We start from the raw sequence: 27,940 nt of genomic DNA on the forward strand, positions 1-27,940 counted from the left end.
TTGGAGGATGTGAAACACAGGATAGGAGAACCAATTATTTGGGGTATTTGGACTATATCCAAAGCTGTATGACATGAGCATTCCCTCACTGAAGGCCAGTCACAGACCTCCAGGGTTCCACACGCAGTGTCGCTCCACTTCCGATCACGTCCAATAAATAACCAAGAAATATATCGTACATAGCACGATACTTGCGAGATCCCTAAAATAAGTTGTTGACATATTTTATTTTTTTTGGTATACAAGATCGAGGCTCATGTAAGAGCTAACATTAATCACAAAAAACATAAACGGACAAATAAAACATATAATAAAGGGAGCGGGAGACAAGATAGGGAGAGAGAGGGAAGCACACAATTACAGCAGAAGAGAACAGGACATCGGGAGATCTGTGGAAGGGGGGAGGGCTTGGGCGGAGGGGGCTGGGGAAGGGGGGGGGGGTACTTCCAGGAAAGACGTCGGTATTTCAAAAAAGTGGATCTGGGGTGAATTAACGGGGGTAGAAAAAAATCAAAGTTTTGGATGGGGGACAATAAGAGATGGTGGTGAACAGCTGTTTTAAAGACCTGGAGGGAGGAGATGGATTGAAGAGAGTGAGGGAGTTTGTTCCAGAGGCGGGAGGAATGAAGGAGTGAAGGTGAGCAGAGAGTCTTGATTCTGGCAGTTTCACCAGAAGAGGGTTGCTGCAAGATATTGTGCGACCTGAAGGAATTTTTGAGGGACAGAGCACAGACCAAGCTGGGGGAGCAAGGCCAGAGAGGAGTCGGTAGAAGACAGAAAGACCACCAACCTGCCTGTGGTGAGCGAGTGAAAGGCCCTCAGAATCAGCTTCATCGCGGGAGATTCCAATGATTCTGAAAGCTTTGGTTTCAACAGTGTGAAGCCGAGTTAGGTATGAGGCAGGAGCCCCAGCCCAGAGGGGCGAGCAGTATTCCATCAAGCAGCGGATGAAAGCCTTGTATCTGGTGAGGAGCTCAGGTGTGCCAATGAAGAACTTCGCACGATGGAGGATGCCCAGTCGGTCACTGGCTTTGAAATGTGGTTTTCCCAAGAAAGATCATGGCAGATAACCCAAAATCTTGAGTGACAGAACTTCATGGAGAGGATTGTTGAGAACGTAGATGGGAGGTTTGTCCAGACGGTCTTTTCAGAGAGACAAAGTGAGAGTGTGAGATTTGTGAGGATTTAAAAACATGTTCCACTTGTTTGACCAGTCTGTGATTTTATCCAGGTCTGCAGAGAGTGAGGAGGGTGCTGTTTGCCGATCTGAGGGATGAGTTATGGAGCGGCAGAGTAACAAACGATGTTGCAAGTAACAAACGGAGACGTTTTGGCCTATGTTGGCCTTTTGGCCTCAACATTAATTGATGGTTGACTTCAGTGATCAGATGTGCAAATCCTCTACAAATTTCAGGTCAATTGGATGAAAATTGAGGATTTTAGAAATTTGACAAAGTTGGTGACCTTCGGCCCATGTTGACCTTTTGACATATTGACCTCAAAATCAATAGGCTTCTGCCTTATGACCAACTCTGCCATTTGGTGAAGAAGACCAACCAATATACTTGAAAAATCTTTCATTTTCGCCAATAATAAAATAAAAAATCACTTTTGATTCCTACCAACCCATATTTTGTCACTTGCCACATATGTATTCATAAGAAGACTGACGTTTCGTTTGTAGGACAATCCGGTCATTTCCAAAAGAATTAAGTTTTCTCGGTGAAGTAAATGGACGAAAAGGAAATTATTAGTTGGACGGAATTGATGGAATAATTGGGGTTGCATTGTTGTTGTTTTTTCTTTTTTACTTCACATCCCATAACAGCCGGAGCTGCATGATCAGTGAGCAGTAATGCACGTCTGCCACATGAGCACATTACCTCTGCCTTACTGCCCCAACAACCAGGAGGTGGGGTTGCGGTGGATCTAACAATAAACCAAACTAGGACCTTCCGACCCGATAAATGCACCATGCTTTGTCACCTTCCATGCTTTGTCAAGAGTCACCCAGAAAGCCCAGGTGGCAGATTTTGTACAGCTCACCAGAGGACATGGTTTCGACACATTCTGGGCATGTAACTTTCCCACATATATCAGTTGGTTTTTAAAATCCTGTTCATATACACGACATGGCCAAAAGTATGTGGACATCCACCCGAACACCACACCCTTATGTGTTCGTCGAACATCTCATTCCAAAATCATGGGCATTAATATGGAGTTGGTCCCCCTTTGCTGCGATAACAGCCTTCACTCTTCTGGGAAGGCTTTCCACTAGATGTTGGAACATTGCTGCAGGGATTTGCTTGCATTCAGCCACAAGATCATTGGTGAGGTCAGGCAATGATGTTGGGCGATTAGGCCTGGCTCGCAGTCGGCGTTCCATTTAATCCCAAAGGTGTTTGATGGGGTTGAGGTCAGGGCTCTGTGCAGGCCAGTCAAGTTCTTCCACACAGATCTCCACAAACCATTTCTGTGTGGACTTCACTTGGTGCATGGGGGCATTGTCATGCTGAAATAGGAAAGGCCTTCCCCAAACTGTTGCCACAAAGTTGGAAGCACAATGTTGAAAAACAGCCCCAGACCATTATTCTTCCTCCACCAAACTTTACAGTTGGCACTATGCATTCGGGCAGGTAGCGTTTTCCTGGCATCCACCAAACCCAGATTCGTCCGTCAGACTGCGAGATGGTGAAGCGTGATTCATCACTCCAGAGAACGCATTTTCACTGCTCCAGCGTCCAATGGTGGCGAGCTTTACACCACTCCAGCCAACGCTTGACATTGTGCATGGTGATCTTAGGCTTGTGTGCGGCTGCTTGGCCATGGAAACCCATTTCATGAAGCTCCCGACGAAAATTTGTTGTGCTGACGTTGCTTCCAGAGGCAGTTTGGAACTCGGTAGTGAGTGTTGCAATGGAGGACAGACGATTTTTACGCGCTACATGCTTCAGCACAAGGCGGTCCCATTCCTTAAGCTTGTGTGGCCTACCACTTTGCGGCTGAGCTGTTCTTGCTCCTAGACGTTTCCACTTCACAATAACAGCACTTACAGTTGACCGGGGCAGCTAACGCAGGGCAGAAATTTGACGAACTGACTTGTTGGAAAGGTGGCATCCTATGACGGTGCCATGTTGAAAGTCACTGAGCTTTTCTGTACGGCCCATACGACTGCCAATGTTTGACTATGGAGATTGCATGGCTGTGTGCTTGATTATATATGCCTGTCAGCAATGGGTATGGCTGAAACAGCCGAATCCACTAATTAGAAAGGGTGTCCGTATACGTTTGGCTATGTAATATACATACAGTCACGTGAAAAAGTAAGTACACCCCATGTAACGTTTTGACTTTTTCAACATATTTCAACATACAGCTATTTGATCTTCATTTCAACAATATTGATGGATCAAGGTGATATAATATAACAAATATCATGAAACATTTACATGTTGTAGTCCATTGTATAATTTAAATAAACATAAATGCAAATTTCGCATGTGGAAAAAGTAAGTACACCCTTGGCTCTAATAGGTGGTATTGCCCCCTTTGGCAGAAACAACCTCAAGTAGGCGTTTCTTATAACTGTCTAACAGTCTCTGACATCAACTGGGAGAAATTGTTGCCCACTCCTCCATGCAGAATTCTTTCAGCTGCGCAATGTTTGAGGGGTTTCTTGCATGCACAGCTCGTTTCAAATCCCCCCACAACATCTCGATGGGATTTAGATCAGGGCTTTGACTTGGCCATTCCAGAACCCTCCATTTCTTTCTTTTCAGCCATTCCTTGGTGGATTTACTAGTATGTTTAGGGTCATTGTCATGTTGCAAAGTCCACCTTCGGTTGAGCTTCAACTTTCTGATAGATGGCCTCACATTATCTTCATCACCCCCTGGTACAATGAAGAATTCATAGTGGATTCTATGATGGTGAGCTTCCCAGGCCCTGATGCAGCAAAGCTGCCCCAAACCATAATATTTCCACCACCATGCTTTACAGTTGGTATCAGGTTCTTGTGGTCAAATGCTGTCTTTGGTTTTCGCCAAACATGTCTTCTGGTACTGTGGCCAAATAGCTCTACCTTTAACTCATCTGTCCAGAGCACATTGTTCCAGAAGTGCTGGTCTTTGCCTCGGTGTTCATTGGCAAACTTTAGTCTTGCCCTGATGTTCTTTCTGTACAGCAAAGATTTCCTCTTGGCGCACCTCTCATGTAGATCAAATTTGTGCAGCCTCTTTCTAATGGTAGACTCGTGCACTTTGACATCAACAGTGGCAAGAGCTACCTGTAGGTCCCGTGATGATATTCTGGGGTTCTTAGAGACCTCTTTCAGCATCTTGCGGTCTGCTCTCGGGCTGAACTTGCTGGGGCGGCCTGGCCTGAACAAGTTGGCAGTTGTGTGGAATCTGCTCCACTTGTAGATGATCTTCCGGGCAGTCGAATGATTGATTTCAAATTGTTTGGAGATCTTTTTAAATCCCTTCCCAGACTCGTAGGCATCTATAACCTTCTTTCTGAAGGCCTCAGAGAGCTCTTTTGATCGAGGCATGGTGACGCCGCACACTTCAGCAACAAAGAGCAAACCAAACTAAATGTCTGAGGTTTAAATAAGACAGGTTCCTCCAAGATCCTCTCCAATGATGTTCTAATCATTTGCACCTGACCTGGTGCACCTGATTCTAATTTTAGGTATTTGAAGTAGTGATAAAGGTAGGGGTGTGCTTACTTTTTCCACATGCAAAATTTGCATTTATGTTTATTTAAATATACAATGGACTACAAAATGTAAATGTTTCATGATATTTGTTATATTATATCACCTTCATCTATCAATATTGTTGAAATGAAGATCAAATAGCTGTATGTTGAAATATGTTGAAAAAGTCAAAACTTTACATGGGGTGTACTTGCTTTTTCACGTGACTGTATATATATATATATATATATATATATATATATAATATAATATAATATATATATATATATATATATATATATATATACATATATATATATATATATATATATATATATATATATATATATATTTGTGTATATATAGATATGTATATTATATATATATATATATATATATATATATATATATATATATATATATATATTTGTGTATATATAGATATGTATATATATATATATATATAATATACATATCTATATATACACAAATATATATATTTGTGTATAGAAGTGTATTTGTGTATTTGTATTTGTGTATTTGTGTATAGACAGTAAAAGCAGTGGCAGAATGAGAGTGGCAATTATATATGTGGGAAAATTGCATGCTTGGTTGGGGGTTGCCCAGGTAGCTCACATGACAGAGCACTTGTGCAGCTCACCAGCGGACCTGGGATCAACTCCCAGCCTGAGCATGTAATCCTCCCACATATATAAATTGGCTATTTACAGTTCTATGTGTGTGTGTGTATATATATATATATATACACACACACATATATATTCTTATTCTGCCTTACCACACTCTGCTAGAGAGTGCCGGTGCTGCCGAAGCGCTCCCCTGGCAAGGGCAATACCAGGTGCCACAACAAGCAGTAACTGAACTCTAACTAACCGACCCAAAAATAGCATGACCCTATTATTTAAATTTTAACTCAAAATTGAAGGAATTGCGGTATTTTTAGGTTTAAAATTCCATGATTAACATGGTTGTTGTTTTGTAACGTTTCCTGCCACCATGACTTCCAATAAGTATGGAGCAGCAGATGCGTGCACTTGTGTATGTATATATATACACTGGTATATGTAGTACTTATTTGTACAGGTATTGAATGAAATTCACTTCATTTCCATTTGGAATCATGTCCTATAATATATAGAAACAATAAATCCTTCCCTACCAACCCTGTTTATTTTTGGCTTTATGCCACGTCACAAATAACTGCAGCAAACATTGTTCGTCCTGAATTTAAATGTCTGCACATGCGTAGCCCCTGCAGCATAAAAACAACCAAATGAGAATGCGGAAAGACTGTATATGCTTTGCCTAAGAGCTAAAATGTAACATTGTTGAAAATAATGACAATTAGAAAGCTCTTGTTCAGGAAGCAAAATGCGTCTGCCTGCTTTTGAAATGTGCTTCTTTACCTGCGTGCTTTCCTCATGTGTGGCAATTGTGGTTCTTGTCACCAATGACTTGTGGTGTTGTGCTAGTGGTGTAATGTTGGCTGGATGCGCAGAATTTGAGCCTTTCTTGTGTCTCCATTCCCTTGACTTCTTTTCCTCAATAGTCAGGATGGTTTTGCACTACCGATGTTTATGTCATGGTAGGTCTCTGAGTGACTCACATTGCCATTATGAAATGTCAGAAATTTCACCATTGACTCCAGTGACGTCCGGAAAATCTGTGTGCTAATCCATGACGATGGAGTACACGTGATATGATGCATCTTGTTGTGTTCTCATTTTGACGAACACGCTCATTGATTTAAGTTTCTCCTCATTCGAAACCGTTTCATTACAAAAAGTGTTTTTGTACACCGATCCTTTCCTATTCCATCTCCAGGAGCTGCATGATATCATCGCCGGGCACTTGGGGGAGGGGGTAACTGAACAGCGGGGGGGGGGGGGGCTTGGCGATGACGCACGCTGAAAGGGAGTACTCAGTTTTCACTACAATTTCTTTCTTTCTTTCTTGTTCTACACCGCTCCTTTCCTATTCTCTCCGAGGCACTGTATGACGTCATTTAATGAATTTGTCAATTTCATTTAACTAGCAACGGTACTCGCCCTACGGGCGGGGCTTCAATTGGGAGGCCCAAATGAAAAGGCAAAATATCAGAAATTGAAGTCTTTCTTTTATTTTAAATGATTTATGTAAACATCCGTTAAATCATATCACACACAAATCATTAAAATCTAAACAGTATTTGTAGAATTTCAATAAAAGCCACATCACTGTTCATATCGGTAAATATTATTCCATCATGTTTGGAAAAATTGGAAAATTGGAAATTGGAAAAATTGGAAAATTGGGAAAAAATTGGAAAACCAATTTAGCCTATTTTACTGCAGGGGGTCCCAGGATTACCCACCCAAAATTTCGTTGCGATCGGTTCAGCCGTTTTTGCGGTACCCGGGAACAGACAGACAGACATTTGGTCAATTATATTAAGATTAGTCAATCAATTCTTGTACTCACTTCCTTCCAATTACGTCTCCATGTGCCGCACGGTGGCGATGTCACGCACTGGAGGATATGATATTTATTTATTTGCCATGGGAGCGGTGTACATTCAATGTAGCTCCACTTGTTTGGAATAATTTTCTTGAATGCGTTAGTAAATATTGCTCATCAAATCCTTTTAATCAGTGTATTTAAAGAGAAAAAAAACCCCATTCCCAGGTTGAAAAGAACAAACACATACTGTGCCTGCATATTACACCATCCATCCACCCAAACATGCTCCTGCCAGTCAAATGAGAAGCCGGTAGACATGATCCGGTGTTTCATGTGGCTATGGAAGGTTTCGGATTGGTTGGGTGTCATTGGGGGAGGAGTGCTGTGTGTCAATTTTGGGAAGCGATTGGTTCTCTCCACCCCCATATACTTCTTTAACCACCCCAATTACTCCCACCTCCTTGTGAGGTTGGCTTGGTAAAGTTTTTGGCCCACGTCGAGCCAGGCTTGACGTTCCACTGATAGGAATCAGTATAATTTGCTCAGGAATTAGTAATTTGCAGTAAGTCGCCTACTCTTTGCAAAAAACACTGTCCGATCTTTTACGTCCACCAACTAAAGTTTGCAGACGAGACAACAAGATTGACATCCATTTGAATGACCGCACTCATTGTGATGCAATTCCCTGCCTGCGAAGCTCAAATACGACAGTTTATAGTTTTGCCTGGCATCAAACCCAGACTAGACAGCTCAGAGACAAGTTCGATATCTCTCTACCTGATTGAAAAAATAATAAATAATTTACCGTTTTAAAATTCGACTTTTTATATAAAAATGTATAAATAAATCTTATTTTATTCAAAGTGACGAGTAGATGATTCAAACTGTGATGACTGATGGAGAGATGGGGAAATGTAGATGTATTCATATTTGGATGCTCTACATTTGATTTGATGCACCATACTTGACAAAGGAAGATTCATTCATCGTCTTTGATATTAGTCGAAGTTTCCCAATCCTTGATAAAGGCTATATTCCAAGTGTTTTACCAGCTTGTGATTTTGACAAGGTCTGAAGAGAGGAAATGAGATGCAGCCGGTTGATCTGAAGGATGAGGGATGTCACGGTAGATGGTGGAGTAATCAGCAAATAGATAAAGAGGATTTTCCAGATAGTCAGAAAGATCGTTGATGAAGATTAGGAATAGGACTGGGCCCAGAGCGTGGTCTTGAGGCCCTCCAGCCTTGACAGGGAGAGTAGATGAAAGGATTCTGTTGAGAGCCACACACTGGCATTGAGAGTGTAGTAAGCCATGTGTGGAGTTGGCCTTGAATGCCACAGGCAGAGAGTTTGGAGATAGACATAGAAATAAAGAGATAGAGATAAAGAGTGAGATAAAAGAGTGAGATAAAGGAGTGAGATGGAGATAAAAAGAAAGATAGAGATACAGAGCGACATAAAGAGTTTGACAGAGATAAAAAAGCGAGATAGAGATGGAGAACAAGATAGAGATGGAGATGGAGAGTGAGATAGAGATGGACAGCGAAATAGAGATGGAGAGCGAGATGGAGGTGGAGAGCGAGAAGGAGATGGAGAGCGAGATGGAGATGGAGAGCGAAATGGAGATGGAGAGCGAGATAGTGATGGAGAGCGAGATATTGATGGAGAGTGAGATCGTGATGGAGAGCGAGATATTGATGGAGAGCGAGATAGTGATGGAGAGCGAGATAGTGATGGAGAACGAGATAGTGATGGAGAGCGAGATAGTGATGGAAAGCGAGATATTGATGGAGAGTGAGATAGAGATGGAGAGCGAGATATTGATGGAGAGCGAGATATTGATGGAGAGTGAGATGGTGATGGAGAGCGAGATATTGATGGCGAGCGAGATAGTGATGGAGAGCGAGATAGTGATGGAAAGCGAGATAGTGTTGGAGAGCGAGATCGAGATGGAGAGCGAGATAGTGATGGAGAGCGAGATAGTGATGGAGAGTGAGATAGAGATGGAGAGTGAGGTAGAGATGGAGAGCAAGATGGAGATGGAGAGCGAGATAGAGATGGAGAGCGACATAGAGATGGAGAGCGAGACAGAGATGGAGAGTGAGATAGAGATGGAGAGCGAGATAGAGATGGAGATAGAGAGTGCGATGGAGATGGAGAGCGAGATAGAGATGGAGAGCGAGATAGTCATGGAGAGCGAGATAGTGATGGAGAGCGAGATAGTTATGGAGAGCGAGATAGTAATGGAGAGCGAGATAGAGATGGAGAGCGAGATAGAGATGGGGAGCGAGATATTGATGGAGAGTGAGATAGAGTTAAAGAGCGAGATAGAGATGGAGAGCAAGATAGAGATAAATAGCGAGATAGAGATGGAGAGCGAGATATTGATGGAGAGTGAGATAGAGTTAAAGAGCGAGATAGAGATGGAGAGCAAGATAGAGATAAATAGCGAGATAGAGATGGAGAGCGAGATATTGATGGAGAGTGAGATAGAGATAAAAAGCGGGATGGAGAAGGAGAATGAGATAGAGATGAAGAGCGGGATAGAGAGAGGTGAAATGAGATATGCTATTTGGGCATACATGGAGTATCATCAGGCAATCCAGCTCTCACAGTGGGATGTTTTGTCATTCTTTGTCATTTGTTCAGGGTGCCGATGATAACTGGCCTACACTACCGGTCAAAAGTTAAAGAACACCTCAATTTTTCCAGTTTTTATTGAAATTTACGCAGTTTAATGTCTCAATGTACTCTGAAATTAAGCATAGAACAAATAAACAATTGGAGATAAAAAAAGAAATCATAGAATCACTTTGTTTAACAAAATTTAATTTTAATTTTTGACTCAGCAAAGTAGCCACCTTTGCAGATATAACCGCCGAACACACTCGTGGCGTTCTTTCTACAATGGAAATCAAATATTGTTCGGGAGGTTCCTCCCAATACTGTTGCAGAAGTTCCCACAAATGTGTTGCACTTGTAGGTTGCTTTGCTTTCACCCTTCTTTCCAGTTCATCCCAAACCAGTTAGATGGGGTTTAAGTCTGGAGACTGTGCTGGCCATTCCATTATTTGAAGCCTACTGTCTTGTTCTTTTCCTCGAAGGTAGTTTTGACATAGCCTGGAGGTGTGTTTAGGGTCATTATCTTGCTGTAGGATGAACCCCTGACCAACTAGGCATATACCAGAGGGTATTGCATGGCGCTGGAAAATGCTGTGGTAGCCCTTTTGGTTCAGGGTGCCAGTCACTCTGTGCAAGTCGCCGACTCTGGATCCAGAAAAAGAGCCCCAGACCATCACGCTTCCTCCTCCATGTTTGACAGTTGGTGTCACACACTGAGGAACCATCCTTTCGCCTACTCGACGGCGTACAAAAACCCTGCGTGATGAACCAAAGATTTCAAATTTTGATTCATCGGTCCATAAGACCTTCTTCCAGTCTTCAGTAATCCACTGGCGGTGCTTCATGGCCCAGGCAAGCCTCTTCTTCTTATTCTGCCATCTCAGCAATGGCTTTCTTACTGCCACTCGACCTGTCAAACCTGCAGCTCGAAGTCTTCTCTTCACAGTTGAAACTGAGACTTGCTTACTTCGACCAGTGTTAAGCTGTGCTTGAAGCTGTTGTCCTGTGAGCCACCCATCACGCAAGCTGTTGACTCTCAGAAACTTGTCTTCTGATTCTGTTGTGGCTTTGGGTCTGCCAGACCTCTTCCTGTCAGAGTTTCCTCCAGTTTCCAATATACTACTTCCTGCAGTGCAATATTGTCCAAATAATGCTTCAGAGGGTGTAATAACAATCTGTTCCAATACTGCTTTTATACAGACAGGGGGTTTGTAATCAAATAATCAGCAGAGGTTGGGACACCTGTAGGAATTGTTTGCATCAACTTTCAAGGCTTAATTTACTTACATTGCTGCAGAACAGCTGTAAGTTGTTAACCCATTACTTGTTCCCTGAAGACGGCCTTTTTTTTTTACAACATAACTGTGCAATTTACATTATTTTCCCGTTTTTGCTAACCTAAACTTTTTTTTACCTCGAGCAGTTTACTGCTTACCTTTGTACCTTTTCAGGTTATTCACTGGACTTGAATTGCTTAAATTTCAATAAAAACTGGAAAAATTGAGGTTTACTAAAACTTTTGACCGGTAGTGTGTGTTTCATGAAAGACACCGTTGGGTCTTTAACTTTCACCATTAAACAGTGTTGGCAGCAGCTCCAACATCCATCAACTAATGCCAGCAGACACGGTATGCAGTAAAACGTCCACTCCACCAACCACCAGTTCATCCAGCTTAATATCCATCTGAGGGATGGCACACACATTGATGAATCACCCTGCAAGCAAAACACCAGGATATGAGTTTATATTTGGATCGGGATTTAAACCCTGGTGAGGCAGCGCAGAGGTGGGTGTGCAAACATCTCAGCTATTCCATGAGCCCTTGCCATGGTTTGCATATACATAGCTAAGAAATTTCTGATCTGTGAATCCACTTATATTTTGCAATTCAGAAGTTTAAAAAAATTTGGAGAAGTTTCTAATCAGTAAATGCTGGTGTATATGCATTATACAGCTGCCTATATGCTCTTCCACCATGTACAAGTAATTTGAACTGAAAACCCCAAACCCTCCCATGCTCGATGATCAAGCATGCACAAAATGTCATTCCCTTTGCCTGGCTGATGTGAGACATTCTTACTGGTTGTTGCACATGTAATTGCAGAGGAAAAAAATTGGATGAAGTAATGCACACCAGGCTTGTGTGGAAGACTAAATACAGAGCTGGGAAAGGACAGAGAGGAGTAGGTGTAAGGCGAGAGGAGAGGGGCAGACAGACAGACACACAATTAGCAAGATGTCGCTGCGTACATTAGCACCATTGGTGTTGCTTTGTTTTCCATATGTGCAGAGCTGGCATATAATGGTGATGAAGAGAAAGTGGTGGGCAGGGAGATCAGAAAGATTTGGGAGGGGACGGTCTGGATTGCGGGAATCTCGGGAGGGGGTCAGGGACCATTACCAATAAATGTATCTCCACGCAATCACGGTTTTACTCCTGGAACCTTTGACTGGACAATCCAGATAATGCTGAAGGAGAAATAAGGTAATCGAGATGCATTCATATCACCGGGCAGTCAGGTGTAAGCTCATTAATTTTATAGGTCATGTTACACGTACATCAACTATTTTTGACTTACATTTAGTGCGAGAAGTGTGGGATCGGGGAGGATGGATGGAGGGTGTGATGCGGGTGTGGAGTTCAACAGAGCAGGAGTGGAAATGTAATGTGAGATAATCAGTACAAGAGATAACTAGTTTAGAATCTAACTCGGACTCATCATTACCATACGTGTAAAAACATCAGCTTCCACCACCACGAGTGCTGCTATTTCCCTTAGCACAAGCCGCAGGGGCTCAGGTGTTGACAGCGAGCAGGTGGCAACCATCCTGCAGCACTTTTGAATCCCTTCGCCGTGGCCCCATTCCCAAACCTATCCCTCCCACTGACTCCCTATCACGCCCTTCTCAACTTTGCCGTTCGTCGTCTCCTATTTGAAATAAGATCCGGAAAATAGTAAAGTGTGTCCTACACCAATCTTAGGATTTGATGTGGGGTGTTTTAAGTGACAAGACCACCACTCTTGATTCATAACTTATCCCTTGATGAATAAAACCTAAAATCCTATTAGCTTTACCTATAGCTGCTTGGCTGTGCGCTATCTTCTTACCCCCCCCCAACCCCTCTTACCCCCCATCGTCAATTCCCCCTCAATATCCATTGCAACCCCCAGATGCTTCTCCTGTGTTGGCTTAGCGGTTGGGGTGCTGGCTTACGATCCTTCGGATCCTGGGTTCAAATCCTGGTTGATCGTTGAATTAATGCCAGGGAGGTTGACTTAGTCTGTCATCCTTCTGAGGTCGGCAAATTGACTACCAGGTCACTGGTAATTCCCTGTGTGTCGCAAGAGGTGACTAACGGGGTTGGTGGCAGGAAGGGCATCCGGCGGTAAAACATTGCTTCAAAAAGGGGACATAGTGCCAAAATAAGGCCAACCTCTGCCCTGTGGGGAAAAATGGCTTCTAAAGGTGGTTCTATTTCCATTATTCATATCCATCACCAGCACCTTACATTTCCTTATATTAAACTGCATCTGTTGATATTTTGCCCAATCCATGAAAGTGTCTCGACTTTGATGAATGTGATCACCTCGCTCTCCACTGTCTACATTCTGGGAAGTTCTTCTGCATGAAAAAGTTCAGCAAATGCACATATAGGAAATGTGCGTACCCATGATGAGTGGATTTGATTTGGTATATATATTTTTATTTTGTTTTTGACATGGTGCACCCCGGTCTATGTATGGCATGGTGCACCCCGGTCTACGTGCGCCCCGGTCCCCCTCATACTGTATAGGAATTTAGTGAGTCCTCATATTAAATATCGTGCACTGTTTTGGTCACCACATCCGAGGAAACACATGGAGTAGCTGCCCCAGAGAGGGGTAGCCATGTGGTATGCAGTGACCCAATTGATTCCAGGGATATCTAGACTCCGTGCGGAGAGGCTGAATGAGATGGGTCTTCATACATTTGCAAGGAGGTGATTACGAGTTGATCTGCTGGACATATTTAAGATAATAAGTGGTACAGACAAAATATTCACTTATCATTCACTCATCATTACTTCCAACACCGATGGACGGAGGGTATGTTTTCACCCCTGTCTGTCTGTTTGCCTCACTGTGAGCAGGATAACTGAAAACGTTGTGGATATATTCGGATAAAATTTGGTGGACAGGTTGGGTGTGTGACAAGAACGAACTGTTTCTATTTCGGTGAAGATCCGGATCCGGATCCAGATACGAGAATTTTTTTTTTAATGATTCTTCACCATTGAGAGCTGGGGCCAAAAATGTTATATAACATGATATTTCAATATGTTGTTGTCGGATTATGACAAAACTAGGTGTATGAGTTGGGGAGGTGATAAGAACAAGCCGATTAGATTTTGGTTCAGGTCCGAATGCAAATTCGGCCTATCAGTGGGATACAAAACGTAAACTGTTCAGCCTGGTGAAGGTATGCGCTCCAACAACAGTGCCTTTTTATTTCTCTCCAGGTTAGTTTCTGTCTGCCTGGAAGTTAGCCAACATCATTGCAATGCACAAACATGGTGCAAAAATGGATCCGCTTAACTACAGGCCTATTAGCTTGCTTCCCATTTTAAGCAAGGTCATGGAATATATCATTGCAGATAACATCAAAGCCTTCTTTTTCTCCATCAGCCTGATCTCAGAGCACCAACTTGGATTCAGACCAGGTCACTCTATCTAAAACATGCTGCTCCTACTCTCCCAATATTGGATGGAGGCCCTCAGTGTCAGTCATGAGTTCAGTGCTGCTCTCGAGACATATCTTAAGCTTTGGATACAGTCTGGCATCCTGCCTTGCTCTCCAAACTCTCTGTGGCATCCAAGGTCAACTCCACACATGGCTGACTGACTTGACCTCCTTTACTCTCATCGCGAATGTGTGGCGCTCAAATGAATCCATTCATTTCCTCTTCATGCTAAGGCTGAATTGCCACAAGGCAGTTTTCTGGTCCCAGTCCTATTCCTAATCTTCAACAACAATGTCCCTGACTCAGAAAAATCTCCTTCATCTCTTTGCTGATGACTCCATCCACTCCTCCTTCAGATAGGCAGGAAGTAGCCTCTTACCTTCCTTCAGACCTCGACAAAATCACAAGTTGGTCAACAGGTGGATTACGTCTTGCAATCCAGACAAATCTCACACTCTTACTATGTCTCTCCGAAAGGACCGACTGGAAAACCCTCCCATCTACTTTCTCAACAATCCTCTCCAAGAAGTTCTGTCGCTCAAGCTTTTGGGTCTCACTATCTGCCATGATCTTTCTTGGGAAAACCACATTTCCAAGCTGGCCTCCAAAGCCAGTCGCCGACTGGGCATCCTCCGTCGTGCGAAGTCCTTCCTTGGCACACCTGAGCTCCTCACCACATACAAGGCTTTCATCCGCAGCTCAATGGAATACTGTTCCCCCCTCTGGGCTGGTGCTCCTGCCTCACACCTAGCTTGGCTTCACGTTGTTGACACCAAAGCTTTCAGAATCATTGGAATCTCCTGCGATGAAGCTATCTCCGAGGGCCTTTCACTCACTCACCGCAGGCAGGTTGGTGGTCTTTCTGTCTTCTACCGACTCCTCTCCGGCCTTGCTCCCCCAGCTCTCTCTGTGCTCTGTCCCCCAAATATTCCTACAGGTCACACACGATCTGCCAACAACCCTCTTCTGGTTAAACTGCCAAAATCTAGGCTCTCTGCTCACCTTCACTCTTTCATTCCCCTTTTCTCCCGCCTCTGGAACAAACTCCCCCACTCCTTTCAATCCCACTCCTCCCTCCAGGTCTTTAAAACAGCTGTTCACCACCATCTCCTATCTTCCCCCATCCAAAACCTTGATCTTTTCTACCCCCACTAATTCACCCCAGATCCACTTTTTTGAAATTCCAACTTCTTTCCTGGAAGTCCTTGCAGTGTCCATATGTTTTATACCTCTCACACCTCCACCCACTTCCCACGCATCCTCCCCCCAAGCCCTCTCCCTCCCATAGTTCTCTCGATGTCCTTGCTCTCAATCGTTGTGTTTGTGTCCTTCCCCCTCTCTCCCCATCTTGTCTACCGCTCCCCTTATTTTGTGTTTTATGTGTCGTTTTTGACTTTCGCTCCCCTTATTATATACTTTGTGTGTCTGTTTCACTTTTTGTGTGATAAATGTTAGCTCTTTCACGAGCCTCGATCTTGTATACAAAAAAACAAACAAACAAAAATAAAAAATAATGTCGTCTGCAAATCTTAGATAGTTAAACTTTTTTCCATTAATGTTGACACTCTTATCTTCTTACTGAAGTGATCGAAGTATATACTCCAGACAGGTAGTGAGCAATTTTGGAGAGATCTTGTCACCTTGTCTTACTCCTTTTTTGATGATGATCTTACCACTTCCTTTGTGCAGCATCACTGAAGTTGTACAATCTGTGTAAATATCTTTTAGTAATTCAATGTATTTCCTCTCCACTCTTTGTTGATGGAATGCATCCATTACCGACCGTGTTTGTACAGAGTTGAATGCTTTCTCATAGGCTACAAATACCATGCAAAGAGGCTTGTTATATTCCTGACATTTTTCCTTTAGTTGATTCGTGGTGTTTTTGTGGTCTTTGGTGGAATATCCACTTCTGAAACCAGCTTGCACTCTTGGTCGGTTGCTATCAAGCAGTGTAATGATGTCTTGTTTGCCATCACATAGTTAGCTCCGCTACCGAAGGTTGACGGAGGCTATGTTTTCACCCATGTCTGTGTCTCTGTTTGCTTGTCTGTCTGACTGTGAACAAGATATCTCAAAAAGTTATGGACTGCCTTTTGTGTGTTTTTTTTGTTTGTTTTTTGTTGTGCTTTTTGTTTGTTTTCTTCAGGCTTCTGTTGTTTTCAATTGTTTCCTTTATCTTTTGAGTGTTAAATTTCCTGATGTCTTCTCTCAGCTTCATTCTGATTGGTTTATATGTTTCTACGTAATGCACATTTGGAATTCCATCTCTTTTTAATTTCCCTTCTCTTTTTCATAAGTTGTTTGGTGCTGTCTCAAACTTTGGAAACCTGTTCCTTTCTTTACCTGCTGTCATCAATGCACTTTCTTGATCGATATCAATTATCTGATTGCTCAATGTATCCAGGTCAGTGTCCTCTTCCTCCTGAAGTACCTGGAACCGGTTTCTTAGCTCGATCTGGAAATCTTCTTTCTTAGCTTTCAGCTTTTCTAGTTCTGCTTTTCTGTGTTTTGCTCTCAACAGTTTCTGTCTCTAATCTGGTATCAATCTTTATTGTACACAAAAGCATTCCTTGATTACTTCCTGTATTCACTTTGTTTAATATTTTCACTTCCTGGACAATGTTTAATTAGCTTGTTCAGATCGAATTTATAACATTTTTTGTTTGTCCATCTGGACCTTTCCAACTCTATATTCTTGATTAACTTTTCTTTAAAAATGTGTTCATGATTTTTAGTTTGTTACTGATTGCAAACTCAATAAGTTTACTCCATAATTTCTGAATCCTGTCCAAAGTTTCCTATTATGTCCTCTTTTCCACCTTTGAAAGTTCCACTTTCACATTAAATTACCTATTATCAAATTATAATGTGCTTTTGATGTTTTCAGCATTCATTTTATGGGCAATTCCAAAAGTAATGTTACATTTTAAGCAAATTAGGCATAGCTATTTGGACTCTCATATCAAGATGTAAGCTCTTTAATTCTCCAAATATGGAACAATCAACCCATCTTACCAAGACATATTACACAGTAAGATTTAAAATCAGTGAGACCTGCATGTCATGTGTGAGTTGTGATCTACAAGTATAATATATATATATATATAAATATATATATATTCTATTCGCTCATATATATTCTATTCTATTCGTTTCTCTATTCGCAGAAAATGTCCTGTGAATTCGCGGGTTTTTTTTCTGTGAATAGAGAAACGAGTCGCAATATAGATATATATATATATATATATATATATATATATATATATATATATATATATATATATATATATATATATATATATATATATATATACATATATATATATATATATATACATATATATATATATATACATATATATATATATATATATATATACATATATATATATACATATATATATATATATATGTATGTATACAGTCGGATCCCGCTATTCGCGGAATCTGCGTATTCATGGTTGATAAAATGCAACTCGTTTCTCTATTCGCAGAAAAATGTCCCGTGAATTCGCGGGTTTTTTTCTTTTCGCGGCCATTCTCTGAGAAATCGCTGTCTTTCAGGGGAGCAAAAAAAACAATTCACGAGCCACTAGCTTGACACATTTATTTAACCCATCTTTCACCAGCCATACATAAAGCAGCTGGACGTATGCAAAAAACTTATTCTATGAGCCACGAGCATGACCTGCCCCTGAGTTCGCTGACGTGTGTTTCGCGTTTTCATGGCTTTTACGGGATATCCCGTCATTAACACTGTGAACAGCTTCACGTGATATTCCACCATTCACAGGTAAACAGTGTTTTGCTGGATATCCCAAAAGACGGGAAACATTGATTTGTGGATATCCCACCAGCTGCATAACACGTCATCCCTGCGAGTTATTGTACATAATGAAAACACTCCACAGTGTCTATTAGTGCAATTACCTGTCTCCTTTTCCCCATTGAAACAATGGCACGGCATGCATTCAAGGATTTTCATCAACATTTGTGTATCATTGCCGACATTCTCAGGATTTGCCTCACAATTTGGGGATTTTGCCTCGCCATTTGCGGTTTGTTACTCGCTATGCGCAGATTTTCGCGACTCAGGAACCTATCTCCTTTTTCCATTGAAACAATGCCCCGCTGTTCGTGGGTTTCACAATTCGCGGATTTTCCAGGAACGTATCCCCCGCAAATAGTGGGATCCGACTGTATGTATGTATATATATATATCTATATATATATATCTATATATATATATATATATATATATATATATATATATATATATATATATGTATGTATATATATATATATATATATATATATATATGTATATATATATATATATATATATATATATATATACAGTATATATATATATATTATATATATATATATATATATATAGTATATATATATATATATATATATATATATATATATATCGTATATATATATATATATATATATATATATATATATCGTATATATATATATATATATATATATATATATATATATATACGTATATATATATATATATATATATATATATATATATATATATATATATATATATATATATATATATCGTATATATATATATATATATATAGTATATATATATATATATATATATAGTATATATATATATATATATATATATATATATATATATATATATATATATATATATATATATATATAAACACACTTATATGCATACATACAGTCACGTGAAAAACTAAGTACACCCAAATGTAAAGTTTTGACTTTTTCAACATATTTCAATATACAGCTATTTGATCTTCATTTCAACAATATTGACAGATAAAGGTGATATAATATAACAAATATCATGAAACATTTACATTTTGTCATCCATTGTATAATTTAAATAAACATAAATGCAAATTTCGCATGTGGAAAAACTAAGTACACCCCTACATTTATCACTACTTCAAATACCTAAAATTAGAATCAGGTGCACCAGCTCAGGTGCAAATGATTAGAACATTGTTACAGAGGATCTTGGAGGAACCTGTCTTATTTAAACCTCAGACATTTCGTTTGGTTTGCTTTTTGTTGTTGAAGTGTGTGGCGTCACCATGCCTCGATCAAAAGAGCTCTCTGAGGCCTTCAGAAAGAAGGTTATAGATGCCTACGAGTCTGGGAAGGGATTTTAAAAGATCTCCAAACAATTTGAAATCAATCATTCGACTGTCCGGAAGATCATCTACAAGTGGAGAAGATTCCAACCAACTGCTAACTTGTTCAGGTCAGGCCGCCCCAGCAAGTTCAGCCCAAGAGCAGACCGCAAGATGCTGAAAGAAGTCTCTAAGAACCCCAGAATGTCATCACGGGACCTCCAGGTAGCTCTTGCCACTGTTGATGTCAAAGTGCATGAGTCTACCATTAGAAAGAGGCTGCACAAATTTGATCTACATGGGAGGTGTGCCATGAGGAAACCTTTGCTGTCCAGAAAGAACATCAGGGCAAGACTAAAGTTTGCCAATGAACACCGAGGCAAAGACCAGCAATGGAACAATGTGCAATGTGCCTGGAACAGATGAGTCAAAGGTAGAGCTATTTGGCCCCAGTACCAGAAGACATGTTTGGCGAAAACCAAAGACAGCATTTGACCACAAGAACCTGATACCAACTGTGAAGCATGGTGGTGGAAATATTATGGTTTGGGGTAGCTTTGCTGCATCAGGGCCTGGGCAGCTCACCATCATATAATCCACTATGAATTCTTCATTGTACCAGAGGGTGCTTGAGGATAATGTGAGGCCATCTGTCGGAAAGTTGAAGCTCAACCGAAGGTGGACGTTGCAACATGACAATGACCCTAAACATAGCAGTAAATCCACCAAGGAATGGCTGAAAAGAAAGAAATGGAGGGTTCTGGAATGGCCAAGTCAAAGCCCGGATCTAAATCCCATCGAGATGTTGTGGGGGGATTTGAAACGAGCTGTGCATGCAAGAAACCCCTCAAACATCGCACAGCTGAAAGAATTCTACATGGAGGAATGGGCAAAAATTTCTCCCAGTCGATGTCAGAGACTGGTAGACAGTTATAAGAAACGCCTACTTGAGGTTGTTTCTGCCAAAGGGGGCAATACCACCTATTAGAGCGAAGGGTGTACTTACTTTTTCCACTTGCGAAATTTGCATTTATGTTTATTTAAATTATACAATGGACTACAAAATGTAAATGTTTCATGATATTTGTTATATTATATCACCTTTATCTATCAATATTGTTGAAATGAAGATCAAATAGCTGTATGTTGAAATATGTTGAAAAAGTCAAAACTTTACATGGGGTGTACTTACTTTTTCACGTGACTGTATATCTTTGCACGAGCATGGATCAGCTTGCTATGTTCGCCTCACCATGCATCATTAGAGGCACGGGCTTGTTTTAACTGAGGATAATGACTGTACATGAGTTGCTGTGTTGTCATGATTTACACCAATCATCATAATACAAACATTTATTTTGCTCAAATGTATTTGTTATATTTGTGATATTACCTTTTTATAAATAATTGAAGTTGAAGATCTAAGTTGAAAATATGTTTTTTGTTTTTTTTTCAAAAAATTTCCAATTTGTTTTTTTTTTTTCAAAAAATATTTCAAACAAAACCACTTAGGACATACACATGGTAGAAGTAGGTGCATGCCGGACGTTTGGTATAAGTTGTCAAAAGTTTGAGGAAGTAGTTCAGTGCTGACATAACACAAGACAGACACTGCATATACAGTATATATATATACAGTGGGGTGTAAAAGTATCAGTGCAGGAGTAAATCTTTTAATTGAGACGTATTAACAAAATAAATCATTGTAATATGAAACCAAAAGCACTTTCTAGCGATTTCTATGAAATCTTAAGGCTGTAACAACACTTGTTACAATAGGAACTAGAACGGCACTCTTTGAAATCGCAACGTCGACAGTTCTGCCCCCACCCATATTATTACATCATCATACAAACTTGTGCCAAGCTTGATTTAAATCCTTTCAGCTGTTCTAAATTATCACATTTTTAAGTGACATAACCTCTGACCCTTGACCTTTGACGCCAAAATCTAATCGGTTCGTCCTTGCATCATATGCACATAATTATACCAAGTTTGGTCAAAATCCCATGACTTGTTCATAAGTTAGTGCAGTAATATAATTTTTATCCAAAGGGATCCGACTTTTGACCTTTGACTTATTGACCCATAATCTAATCTCTTTATCTTTACATCATTATGCATACTTGTGCCAAGTTTGACTTCGTTCCCTTCAGCTGTTTTTAAGTTATTGCTGTAATGAAAACATATTACAGACTCTGACCTTTGACCTTTTGATCCCAAAATCAAATCAGTTCATTTACGCATAAAAATTCATACTTGTACTAACTTTGGTCAAAATTCCATCACTGGTTTACAAGTTATGTGCTCTCCTGAATGCTCGTTCTCCTGAACATATATATATATATATCCTGAACAAACACACACACACACACACACACACACACCACACACACACACACACACACACACACACACACACACACACACACACACACACACACACACCTTTTAATACTTAAAAAAAAAAGTGCCTATTGTACTTTGCTATCTTCATTTGAAGATGGCTGGCAACAATGGCAGTTTTTTAATCGTATTCTATTGTGCAAGGAAAGAAATCTAGAAACACATGACATCTCAGAGAAATGAACACAACAAAGTTATCCCGCCTCCCTACATCTATAATCTGTAAAAAAAAAAACTCAAATATAAATAGTAATTGTGTTTAATGCCACAACACGTCATTGTTTAATTTTACATAATATTTCTTCAATGGGGTTCAATTCCGGAGGAGTGGAGGACAGCGTTAATTGTGCCGATTTGCAAGGGGAAGGGTGTTGATGATCCAGGGAAGTATAGGAGCATTACACTCTTTATTCATGTCATGAAGGAGCTGGAAAAGGTTCTGGATGGGAGGATAAGGAAGAGTGTGGAGCTGGAGATCAGAGAAGAGCAGCAGGGGTTATGAATGGGTAGGTGAATGACAGATGGGATGTTTGCGCTGAGGCAGCTGGTGGAGAAGAGGTTGGAGGTGCAAGGTGAAATGGCATTGGGATTTGTGGACCTGGAGAAACCCCATATACTGTCCCGAGAGAGATGGTGATGGTGAGACTGGAATGTTTGGATTTCCGGAAGTTGTAATTAGGTTGGTGGAAGGGATGTACAAGGGGAAAAAGGGAAGAGTTTTGGTTGATCCTGGGATGTCAGACGAGTTGTTTTTTTTTTTTTGTATTTTTTTTTTTGTATACAAGATCGAGGCTCGTGAAAGAGCTAACATTAATCACACAAAAAGACAAACCGACACACAAAACACAAAAAACAAGGGGAGCGGCAGACAAGATGGGGAGAGAGGGGGAAGGACACAAAAGAGAGGGGGAAGAGGGGGAAGGACACAAACACAACATTTGAGAGCAGGGACATCGGGAGGACTTGGGGGGAGGTGGGAGAGGATTAAAACATATGAACACTGCAAGGACTCTGGGGTGAATTACCGGGGGTAGAAAAGATCAAGGTTTTCGATGGGGGAAGATAAGAGATGGTGGTGAACAGCTGTTTTAAAGACCTGGAGGGAGGAGTGGGATTGAAGGGAGTGGGGGAGTTTGTTCCAGAGGCGGGAGAAAAGGGGAATGAAAGAGTGAAGGTGAGCAGAGAGCCTAGACTTTGGCAGTTTAACCAGAAGAGGGTTGCAGGCAGATCTTGTGCGACCTGAAGGAATATTGGGGGGACAGAGCACAGAGAGAGCTGGGGGAGCAAGGCCGGAGAGGAGTCGGTAGAAGACAGAAAGACCACCAACCTGCCTGCGGTGAGTGAGTGAAAGGCCCTCGGCGTTGACTACATCGCAGGAGATTCCAATGATTCTGAAAGCTTTGGCCTCAACAGCGTGAAGCCGAGCAAGGTGTGAGGCAGGAGCACCAGACCAGAGGGGGGAACAGTATTCCATTGAGCTGCGGATGAAAGCCTTGTATGTGGTGAGGAGCTCAGGTGTGCCAAGGAAGGACTTCGCACGACGGAGGATGCCCAGTCGGCGACTGGCTTTGGAGGCCAGCTTGGAAATGTGGTTTTCCCAAGAAAGATCATGGCAGATAGTGAGACCCAAAAGCTTGAGCGACAGAACTTCTTGGAGAGGATTGTTGAGAAAGTAGATGGGAGGGTTGTCCAGTCGGTCCTTTCGGAGAGACATTGTAAGAGTGTGAGATTTGTCAGGATTGAAAGACATGTTCCACTTGTTTGACCAGTCTGTGATTTTGTCCAGGTCTGCAGAGAGTGAGGAGGCTGCAGACTGCCGATCTGAGGGATGAGGAATGGAGCGACAGAGAGTAGAGTCGTCAGCAAAGAGATAGAGAGGATTTTCAAGAGAGTCAGAGAGATCATTGATGAAGACCAGAAAAAGCACAGGGCCCAGAACACTACCTTGGGGGAACTCCAGCCTGAACAGGAAGAGGAGTTGAGAGAAACCCATTCAGGGCCACACGTTGACTACGACCAGAGAGGAAGTCCGCCAGCCATGCGTGGAGATTTCCATGGATACCAAAGGAGGAGAGTTTGGAGAGCAGAGCAGGGTGCCAGACCGTATCGAAGGCACGTGAAATGTCAAGGGAGACAGCTCTAATTTCCTGTTTGGCGTTGAGGACCTCCATCCATTGTTGAGAAAGCAGAAGCAGCATGTCCAGAGTAGAGTGACCAGGTCTGAAACCAAATTGATGATCAGAGATCAAGCCATTGGAGAAGAGGAAAGATTTAATATCTGAAGCAATGATGGATTCCATGACTTTGCTGATAATTGGGAGAAGGCTGATTGGTCTGTAGTTGCTGGGATCTGTTTTTGCACCTTTTTAGTGCAAAGCGGTGATGTTGGCTGATTTCCAAGCAGATGGCAGATGACCTTGAGCAAAAGAGAGGGTGAAGAGAACAGAAAGAGGGAGTGAAAGAGCAGAAGAACATGATTTTAGGACCCGTGGGCTGATGCCGTCAGGACCAGTTGCAGAATCAGAGTCGAGGGTTGACAGAAACTTTTCCACCTTGTCAGGAGGAAAGGACACAGAGTCCAGGAGCAGCTGGGTACGACTGGGTACGGTGAGTACAGAGAGGGATGGGTTTGGGACACAAGATTTAGAGGCAAACACAGAGTTGAGGCATTCAGCTTTTTCACGTGCGGAGTCAGCCGTTAAGCCGTTTGAGGTGAGGGAGGGGATGGAGGGGGAACAAACACCAGAAACAGATTTGACCAGACGCCACCAGGATTTGGAAGAGGGAGACAGATAAGAGAGTTCGGTCTTGAGAATGGTGAGATATTGTTTCCTGGCTCTCCTGAGGGTGGACACACACTTGTTTCGGGCTTTGTGAAAGGAAATGAGATTTCCTGCCGTTGGATTTGCTTTCCAGGAGACGAAAGCAAGTTGTTTCAGGGCAACAGCCTCACCACAGGATTCCGTGTACCATGGACGGGAGGAAGGGTATGACAACTGAAGACGAGATGGTATAAATCTGTGCATGAGAGAGAGCAATTTACTTTGAAAGAATTCCCAGGATGAGTTGATGTCAGAGGCGGTAGAGATGGGAGACCAGTCCAGATGATTGATGGCTGCTTGAAGACCGTGCCAGTTGGCCTGAGTGAAATGCCAGACTCGTCGACGCTGAGGAGGCTCTCTGAGAATGGTCAGAGAGATGTCCACTTTGACAAGCACATGATCAGATGAGCCGATTGGAGCAGAAGAAGAGCAGCAGACATTTTCAGGGAAGTTTGTCATAACCAAATCCAGAAGAGAAGATGCTCCGTTGACTGAGATCCGGGTCGGGAAATTGACAGATTGTGTCAGTCCCAGTGAGTCGCAGAAGTCCTTTGCTGAAGAGCCATGGCTGGTGAGAGAGGTACCCACACCCAGCCAACTGGCATGGTGACAATTGAAATCACCACATATGAGGAAGAGAGAGTTGGGATGGGTAGATTGAAGTTGGTCCATATTTTCAGACAGTGAGATGTAGATGGAGTCATCACTGATTGGTGGACGGTACAACACACATATGAACAAAAGGTGGGAGCGAAGGGGAAGCCGTAGCCAAAGGTATTCCTGGGGGTGAGGTGGAGAGAGGGCAGTGGAGGGCGAGTGAGGAAGAGAGTTTTTTATAAAGATAGCAACCCCACCTCCAGGACGAGGCTCAGGTCTATCATACCGGAGGAGGGAGTAACCTGGGAGAGATACCAAGGCATCAGAGACATCATGAAGGAGGAAAGTTTCTGTTAAGCAGATCACATCTGGTTTGTCAGAAGCAACCTGTATGGAGAGGTCAGTCAAGTTTGAGCGAAGGCCCCGGATGTTTGAGGTCCATACCGTTAATGAAGAGGAAGGGGGAGCATCGGGTCCAGAACAGGGGGGGGGGGGGAGGGGTAGGGTAAGATGTGGAAGAGGAGGAAGAGGTAGGGAGAGCTGTTGAAGGTGTGTCAGAGATTTCAGAATAGCTTGGAGAAAGGGAAGAATGGGGCGGACAAAAGGTTTGATGGAGATTGGGTGAGGCACAGTGAGGTGTTATTTGAGGAGGGGGAAGAGCAAGGCAGAAGGTTTGGGGAGATGAAGGTGAAAGTTGGAAGGAGGAAGAAGCAGGGAGGATGCTTTGAGGAGGAGGGGGAGAGGGGAGTCTAGGAGGGGAGGAGCGAGGGAGAGTCTCGGAGGGGAGGGGTGTGGGGGGAGTTTAGGAGGGAGGGGGAGGGAAGGGGCAAGGGGGGAGATTTGAAAGGGATGGGTGATGGGGAGGATTTGGAGGGGAGGGGTGAGATTGGATTTTGAAAAGTGTACGATTCATGGGAAACGAACATTTTTTGCAAAATGAGTTTGAGACCTTCGAGTCAAAAATACGTTTGAGGACACTGGAGGAGGGATGGAGTTCTGGATAGTTTAGGGAATGTAGAAAGGAGGAACTGTAAGAGATGGTATTATATATATTTTTTGGAATGAATAGATTTGGTGAGCAAGACGAAAGCATCCTTTTGTCGGAAAAGAAGAAAAGGGTGTTATAATATATGAGAGAAAATAGTTGTTCAGGGGAGAGATTATACATTTCTAACCGCGTGATCGCGAACGAAGAACGAACGAACAAAAAGAACAACAAATAAACGAATAAGACCTGGGAAGGAAATATATTATTTATTTTTTTTATTTTTTTTGGGGAGTACAGATATTAAACAAGGAGGTACGGGGTGAACGACTGGTACGAAACAGAGAACGAAAATAATTTCAGCGCATTCGACGAATCGCTGAGAGAAAAACAAACCACAAGGTCGGAGACGGTACGGTAGTCTAAGCCTACGAGTACTAGGCCGCAGAATACTCGATACCATTAACCGACGATTGTGTATACATGTACGAAAAATTAGCACCGAAAATTTTCCAAAAGATACGCTATAGGTACATACACCGAAAGATAGATACAGTCTCGACAAAAACACAATTGAGAAATATCACTTAGCTTCGAAAGCGTGAGCGCATGGAGCAGCTTCGAAAAGACGTGACCTCGCCGTGATCTCGTGAGTGTGAACTTCGGTTTGAGGCAGGGAAGCGCTCTCAGCCCACTCCTATTTGTCATGGTGATGGACCTGGTAAACATAAAAGACATCCTGGGGAGGTTGTTGTACGCAGAGGATATGGCTGTTGTGGTGGAGAGTGGGCGGGAGATGCAGGAAGTACGAGGGGAATGGAAGGAGGAATTTGAGAAACATGGGCTGAAAATGAGCATGGAGAAGATGGAGGTGATGTGGGTTTGGCAGCAGAGAAAATAAATTAATATCAGGTTAGAGGGGAAGGAGATCAGACAAGGAAATAGGTTTGAGTATCGAGGGGGAACAGGAACTGGGGATGGTAAATCAGAGGCAGAGGTGCGCAGGAGAATTCAGGTGGGTGTGAATGCATGGATGAGGGTGGAAGGAGTAATGACAGACAGAAAGATATCAAGGAGATTGAAAGGAAAGCTTCTGTTGTCGTGTGTAATGCCGGCCTACCGTTCCATCTGGAGATGGTGGCACTGACAGAGAGACACCAACAGAGGCTGCAGATTTGCGAGAACAACTGGATCAGGAGGATTATGGGGGTGAAGAGGGTGGATCGAAGGAGGATGGATGAAGTGAGGGAGGAGATTGGTGTGCGGATGAGTTTGGTGGGAGATTGGTGAAATGCCGGCTGAGATGGGCTGGACACGTGGTGCAGATGGGGGAAGAAAGAATGGCAAAGAGAGTGGATAGGCTGAAGGAGCAAGGTAGGAGGAAAAGAGGTAGACAACGGTTGAGATGGGAGGATTGTGTGAGGAGGGATATCAGTAAGGTGGGGTGGTTGGAGAGTGGAGCTGGTTAGCTGAGGACAGAGGGA

At 42.2% G+C, this 27,940-nt stretch overlaps 1 protein-coding gene across 2 annotated transcripts in view; it reads left to right on the top strand.

The window, feature by feature from the left end:
* LOC137419035 (LIM/homeobox protein Lhx9-like) overlaps nucleotides 1–27,940 on the top strand; it is a 212,661-nt gene that overhangs the window by 62,345 nt on the left and 122,376 nt on the right. The window lies entirely within an intron of this gene.

This window comes from Myxine glutinosa, chromosome 13 (assembly GCF_964187855.1).
Source record: "Myxine glutinosa chromosome 13, kmMyxGlut1.1, whole genome shotgun sequence".
In the NCBI taxonomy this organism is placed as follows: domain Eukaryota; kingdom Metazoa; phylum Chordata; class Myxini; order Myxiniformes; family Myxinidae; genus Myxine; species Myxine glutinosa.